Source organism: Bombina bombina, chromosome 1, assembly GCF_027579735.1.
Source record: "Bombina bombina isolate aBomBom1 chromosome 1, aBomBom1.pri, whole genome shotgun sequence".
Classification (NCBI taxonomy): domain Eukaryota; kingdom Metazoa; phylum Chordata; class Amphibia; order Anura; family Bombinatoridae; genus Bombina; species Bombina bombina.
Window position 1 is genome coordinate 1,194,593,232 of NC_069499.1, and position 7,702 is coordinate 1,194,600,933.

The 7,702-nt window shown below is 38.3% G+C and overlaps 1 long non-coding RNA gene across 1 annotated transcript in view; it reads right to left on the reverse strand.

The window, feature by feature from the left end:
- The window catches only part of LOC128641859 (uncharacterized), a 16,718-nt gene extending 13,644 nt beyond the window's left edge, over positions 1-3,074 (reverse strand). The window contains exon 1 of the long non-coding RNA XR_008399590.1: positions 2,979-3,074. This is a non-coding gene — a long non-coding RNA (uncharacterized LOC128641859). The remainder of the gene's footprint in view (positions 1-2,978) is intronic.
- Between the last annotated feature and the right edge of the window lie 4,628 nt (positions 3,075-7,702).

Below are 7,702 nucleotides of genomic sequence, written 5' to 3' on the forward strand. Positions count from 1 at the left end.
AACAGCAATTTAACAAGGGCGTAACATTAGCCCATTTAGACGAATCCAGTTATTTTGCTATATTTGTTGTGCTTTACTAAATCCATCATCTATCAGGGTCAATAAGTGGGTACAGTAAGACAATACTAAATCTGCAGTAAGTGAGCACCAAACACTTATAACACATCCTTTGTTCAACATGTAATTCCCAACCTAGGACAATTTATATTGCAATTTTACTTAGTTGGGAGCCTCACTTTGACAACTACCTTTAGCTAATTTACCAATATTAATCCATTTAGGTTACAATACCAATATTAACTCAAAGTGATACAAATATACACTGAGATGACATATACTGCAAAATACATCTAAACTATATTCTGCAGTACAAGTACTGAGATAGCCTGATACAGGCAGTATAATTATTCTAGGTACTATTCTTATTAAAACTAGCTTTTCTAGGCGCTGACTAGTAAGTTAGCGGCTACCACAATTTCTTACTTAATCCCTCATATAGGGTTAGTGGGTATTACTCTCACAACTATTAATTTCCATCAGGGCAATTTGTGATAAGAAATCACTGCAGTAATTTTTCTAACTACGGAAGGAAATTTTTCCCAATATTTCCATAGACCTATGAGTGTCTCATAATCACTATGATGTTAACTGTCAACCACGTTTACTGGGAGTAACATAATATATTCATCGTATTAAGTGATTACCGTTTTTACACATTACTGCTCTATTACACTACTCTATCTATGTGCTTAACATAGATAATTTTTATCACTAATTTCGCCTGTGAGCAATTACGTTATTCATGTTGTAACAAGAGTGAGTAATAGCTATCTTTGCCGTGATCACACCACTTTAGTTAACCGTACTTTCTTAACCCCTTTTTTATATTGGGTATATAGGTTTAATTCCAGCCAGTGTTCTCTTATTTGCCATTAGACACTATTATACAAGAGGTTCTAGTGTACAATATCCAGTCTTTGCACTGGGAATTTCAGACCAGCATTTTAGTTTTAACTTACCCAGATTTTAAATATTTCTAATAAAGATTTATATTTTAATTTGTGTGATTCTTTTTCAATTTCATATCAATGGGGGTCTTTTGAGTGCTTACAAAGTATCTTTTTGCGGTTAGTTTCTTCAGCTAACCAATTTGTAAAGTGATACTGTCACGGGATACCAGATAGGCACAGCTGGTTTGAAGAAGGCCATCACTGGTATCGTAGACCCAGGTGTCTCAGCTGGCACAGGATACCCAGTGGGTACAGTTGGTGAGACTGTCTTGGGATACCAGATAGTTACGGCAGGCACAGCTCCAGGAACAAGGCGAGCATGCACCAGTATCAGGTTATTCTGCTTGGCCTTCAGGAACCAGGTAAGTATACTTTAGTCTCAGGAACAAGGGTGAGCATACATAGGTATCAGGTAAGTGTGCTTTGGTCTCAGGAGCAAGGTAAGCAAACACAGGTATCAAGTAAGTATGCATTGGTCTCAGAAGCAAGGTGAGCATACACAGATATCAGGAAACTATGCTTGGTCTCAGGAGCAAGGTGAGCATACACAGGTATCAGGTAAGTATGCTTTTAGTTTCAGGAACAAGGAGAGCATACACAGGAATCAGGTAAGTGTGCTTTGGTCTCAGGAGCAAGGTGAGCATACACGGGTATCAGGTAAGTATGCTTTGGTCTCAAGAGCAAGGTGAGCATACACGGGTATCAGGTAAAAATGCTTTGGTCTCAGGAGCAAGGTAAGCATACACATGTATCAGGTAAGTATGCTTTAGACTCAGAAGCAAGGTAGGTAAGTAATATCTCAGCCCAGAGTGATGGGCTTGGTGAGCTTTTATAGGAACTGCCCCACTTGAGTCCTCTAGGTGGGAGTTCCAATAATTAGCAGATGGCCCCTTTAAATCTAGGCAGTGCGCAGCTGTGCGCCTAGAGAGCTGCAACCGCAGCTGAAGATAGACTGGAGTCTCAACGTCCCAGCCAATTCCAGCCAGTGTTCTCTTATTTGCCATTAGACACTATTATACAAGAGGTTCTAGTGTACAATATCCAGTCTTTGCACTGGGAATTTCAGACCAACATTTTAGGTTTAACTTACCCAGATTTTAAATATTTCTAATGAAATTGAAAAAGAATCGCACAAATTAAAATATAAATCTTTATATCAATGGGGGTCTTTTGAGTGCTTACAAAGTATCTTTTTGCGGTTAGTTTCTTCAGCTAACCAATTTGTAAAGTATTACTGTGTTGATACATAGCACCTAACCACATACTACTGTATAATACTAGGGCCATTGACCTTATTATAGAACGGTATAAGACCCGACTCGGTATTTTTGAGTGGTGACATCAATTCAATCTAAATTTAAGTTATCCCGTGACAGTATCACCAACAGTACCCGCAGGGTATCCTGTGCCTGCTGAGAAACCGGTGTCTACCATACCAGTGACAGCCTTCTTTAAACCAGATGTGCTTGCTGTACCTATCAGGTATTCTGTGTCAATCTCACCTTTTACTGCTCAATTTAAACACCAGTGTTTATTGGACTTTGTTACTTTAGTGATTTGCATAAGGGCTTTTTCTGTGATTTTCAATTTGAACTTCCAATCAGTAAAGCTTTCAAAGAAGACTTTAATTTGTTCTGTATATCTGTTCCTGAATTCTGAGTTCAACACACACCTTAACCTCCTCACATGTACACACACACCCATACCCACACACATATACACAAAGACATACATACGTGCGTGCACACATATATATATATATATATATATATATATATATATATATATATATATATATATATATATATATATATATATATACACACACACATACATGCACAAACACACACACATATACACATACAAACACACACATTTACACAAGTACACACACATAAGTTACATTACAGTTATACTGCTGCCTTTACAATGACAGCTTAATCCTCACAACATCCCATTTCCACTAACCTAATGAAATAGAATCCCAAGCATCCACCTTTATGTGAAGTCAAGCAGGGAACTTGCAGGGCGAGAGCTCAGGCCGGTGCTTACAGAGTAAATGCTAGTGCGGAGTAAGGAAGCACTTCATCTAACAGTGCCATCTGCTGGCCACTAATAGAACATTTTATGTAAAATCACAACAGTTCAGTTTAGCGCTGGGGCAGCACGAGCCCTACCGTTCTCTCTCTAAGTGCTGATCACTAGCACTGGCTGTCTGTGACAACAGCTTGTCTGGCTCTGCTGTCGGGGGGAGCAGTTGCCCTGTTGCTCCCCCTGGATCCACCACAACTAAATTTGCACTCTGACTTGCGGTCTCGTTTACTTTCAATTTGTAAAACATGCGTAAGTTAACGTGGGAGCGATATTTCAATATAGTATGCGCTAATTTTATCGCGCCACTTGTAATCTAGCCCTCATCCTTTAATGGGGAATTCAATTTTGAGTTAAAATATGATACTTCAATGAATGTGAGAAAGGTAATGCACTGTCTCCAAATGAAAGTAACCAAATTGTGTTATGTTATGAGCTTGCACCATGCCACTTCATACACATTTAACTTAAATTAAAGATAAGCAAAGAAAAGAACGAAAAAAATATGCTGTTGAGCTAAATAAAAATATTTGATTAATTTCTTGCTCATCTGTGGGACTCTGTACACACTCTATTTCTACTTTGCACAAAATCCTTCATCTCCACACTCAACTGAAACCAAAGTACACGTATGAATAAGCTAGGGAGATTCCTTTATTTGTTTTTCAATTCATTTCATTCTTATCTGAGAAACCTGCTAATCCCTATCTTACCTTTCTCAGATGCTTCCTCCAAACATTCTTTTTTTTTTTTTCGCTTCGAAATTCCATTTCACAGTTCACATTCCACTTTCTTGGCAAGTTACACAGCTCACCAAAGATTAAAGTAAAAAAGATAATCCATATTCATTCTATAAACAAATCTGAGAAGATTTACCTGTACTTTCTCTAAACGGTACCAAACTATATATATATTTTTTAACTTTTTTTTATTCTTATTACCTGATATTTTGGTTTCTTTTCCATCTGTCGTAACCTATTCTGCTAAAAGGGAAAATAAACACCTTATAATTACAAGATTTAAAGTTTAGCAATTTATTAAAGTGAAGGTAAACTTTGGTGAATGAAAGCCCGTTTTTTTAAAAATACTATTAAAAACAGGGTCACTTTCATTAATCAAAGTTTACAAAGCAGCCGTTTTGTTAAAAAAATTACCTTTTTTTCTTTTCACAGCTAGAGCAGCTTCCCCCACATAGAAATCCTCTATTCACACATTAGCAATGACTAATCCGGCTTCCTCCAATCACAGCATGGCCTCAGGTAATGAATACCCTGGGGGGAAAGCTGTGATTGGAGAAAGCAGCAGTTAGTCATTGCCGACGTGTGAATATAGGATCTCAAGGTGGGGGAAGCTGCTCTAGCTGTGAAAAAAAAAAGGTAATTTTTTAACAAAAAGGGCTGTTTTGTAAACTTTAATGAATGAAAGTGCCCGTGTTTTTAATAGTATCACCAAGGAACCGCGACCTAGGTACTGTGGGGCTCTTTGGGACTGGGACTCCTATGGAGGCGCCGGACTGTCTGAAGGGGTGGGAATAGCAGGAGATTTGGGAGTCAGACAAGACCCTTTGTGTGTGTGTATATAAGCAGAGTGCGTTTCCCAATAAAGTTAGTTCTTGTTTCACCCGAATACTAGTCTGTCTACTTATTTGGGTGGGCTCCTGAATACTGATTCTGTCTGTTATTTGGGTGGGCTACGTGCTATAATCACTTGGCAGCTACACAGCTGCAGTCTCCAGGGAGGAATAAGGACCCTTTTGGCAGAGCTACTCAGTCGGGGGATGTCACATTTCCAATTTACTTTTTTAAGCTTTGTTTTCTTGGTATTCTTAGTTGAAAGTTAAACCTAGGTAGGCTCATATGCTAATTTCGTCTGCATCATATTATTTGAAGCCAATTAGGGACTGTTATGTGGCAAGATTAGGTATGTGAAGACTGCAGTATGAACCTACAATTCTAAAAAATGGAAAACATAAATTATGCTTACCTGATAATTTAATTTTCTTCCGTGGGAAAGAGTCCACAGCCGCATTCATTAATTGTGGGAAATAAGAACCTGGCCACCAGGAGGAGGCAAAGACACACCAGCCAAAGGCTTAACTACTCCTGCCAATTCCCCTATCCCCCAGTCATTCTGCCGAGGAACAAGGACCAGTGGAAGAAATATCAAGGTGAAAGGGTGCCAGAAGACTATACACGAAAAACACCAAAAAAAAAAAAAAAAAAAAAAAAAAAAAAAAAACTGATGGGGGGCTGTGGACTCCCACGGAAGAAAATGATCAGGTAAGCATAATTTATGTTTTTCTTCCTAATGGGAAAGTGTCCACAGCAGCATTCATTACTTGTGGGAAAATTATACCCAAGCCAAAGAGGATAGTGAATGCCAAGAACGGGAGAGTAAGAGGTGGCCCAAGCTGAGGGCACCAGGACTGAACCACATCCCATAAATAAAAAAGTCCCGCTTCATCCAAAAGCAAGGAGCAAAAAACAAGAAGAAAAAAAGGGCCCCAAGGACACAAATGACAGTCCCAAGCCTGGGTAAAAACCACATGCCAAACATCACCGAGCCCACAGGACTCGAGGCGCACTATCGCCCAAAGGCAGATCCCATACACACGCCCCATAAGGGAACCCTGACCAACAACTCCCCAAAAGGAAGAAGCAAGGTAGAGGGATAACGAACCAGAACCCTGTCTTCCAAAAGACAGAGAAAACTAGCTCGGGAGACTCCGGAAAGCCGCACGAGATACCAGAAAAAAGGGCAAAATAATATATTAATAATATTTCAAAGCTCTTACCACATCCAAAGAATGTAAGGATCTTTCAAGAGTATTCTTAGGATTAGGACATAAAGAAGGAACAACAGTTTCCCTATTGATGTAGTTAGAATTTACAACTTTAGGCAAAAATTTAAATGAAGTCCGCAAAACAGCTTTATCTTGATGGAAAATCAGATAAGGAGACTCACAAGAGAGAGCAGACAATTCTGCAACTATTCTAGCAGAAGAGATAGGCAAAAGAAATAACACTTTCCAAGAAAGTAATTTAATATCCAAAGCATGCATACGCTCAAAAGGAGGAGCCTGCAAAATTTTCATAACCAAATTGAGACTCCAAGGAGGAGAAATATAATTAATAACAGGTTTAATATGAATCAAAGCCTGAACAAAACAGTGAATATCAGGAAGTTTAGCAATCTTTCTATGAAATAAGACAGAAAGAGCAGAAATTTGTCCTTTCAAAGTATTTGCAGACAAACCCGTATCCAAATCATCCCGAAGAAACTGTAAAATCCTAGGGATTCTGAAAGAAAGCCAAGAATAATTATGGGAGGAACATCAAGAAAACATAATTTATGTAAGAACTTACCTGATAAATTAATTTCTTTCATATTGGCAAGAGTCCATGAGCTAGTGACGTATCGGATAGCAATACCCAAGATGTGGTACTCCACAGAAGAGTCACTAGAGAGAGAGGGATAAAAATAAGAACAGCCATTTTCTGCTGAAAAAAATAAATCCACATCCAAAAAAATAAGTTTCTCATAATTGAAAAGAAAAAAAACTTAAAACATAAGCAGAGGAATCAAACTGAAACAGCTGCCTGAAGAACTTTTCTACCAAAAACTGCTTCCGAAGAGGCAAATACATCAAAACGGTAGAATTTAGTAAATGTATGCAAAGAAGACCAGGTTTTGCTGCTTTGCAAATCTGATCAACTGAAGCTTCATTCTTGAAAAGCCCACAAAGTGGAAACTGAACTAGTAGAATGAGCCGTAATTCTCTGAGGCGGGCCTAACCCGACTCCAAATAAGCCTGATGAATCAAAAGCTTTAACCAGGATGCCAAGGAAATTGCAGAAGCTTTCTGACCTTTCCTAGAACCAGAAAAGAAAAAAAAAAATAGACTAGAAGTCTTCCTGAAACCTTTAGTAGATTCAACATAATATTTCAAAGCTCTTACAACATCCAGAGAATGTAAGGATCTCTCCAAAGAATTCTTAGGATTAGGACACAAAGAGGGAACAACAATTTCCCTATTAATGTTGTTAGAAGATTTAAATAAAGTCCGCAAAACTGCCTTATCCTGATGGAAAAATCAGAAAAGTAGACTCACAAGAAAGAGCAGATATTTCAGGAAACTCTTCTAGCAGAAGAGATCCCCAAAAGGAACAACACTTTCCAAGAAAGTAGTTTAATATCCAAAGAATGCATAGGCTCAAAAGGAGGAGCCTGTAAAGCCTTCAAAACCAAAAGACTCCAAGGAGGAGAGATTGATTTAATGACAGGCTGCATACGGACCAAAGCCTGCACAAAACAGTGAATATCAGGAAGCTAAGCAATCTTTCTGTGAAATAAAAACAGAAAGAGCAGAGATTTGTCCCTTCAAGGAACTTGCAGACAAACCTTTATCCAAACCATCCGGAAGAAACTGTAAAATTCTAGGAATTCTAAAAGAATGCCAGGAGAATTTATGAGAAGAACACCATGAAATATAAGTCTTTCAAACTAGATAATAAATCTTCCTAGAAACAGATTTACAAGCCTGTATCATAGTATCAATCACTGAGTCAGAGAAACCTCTATGAATAAACACTAAGTGTTCA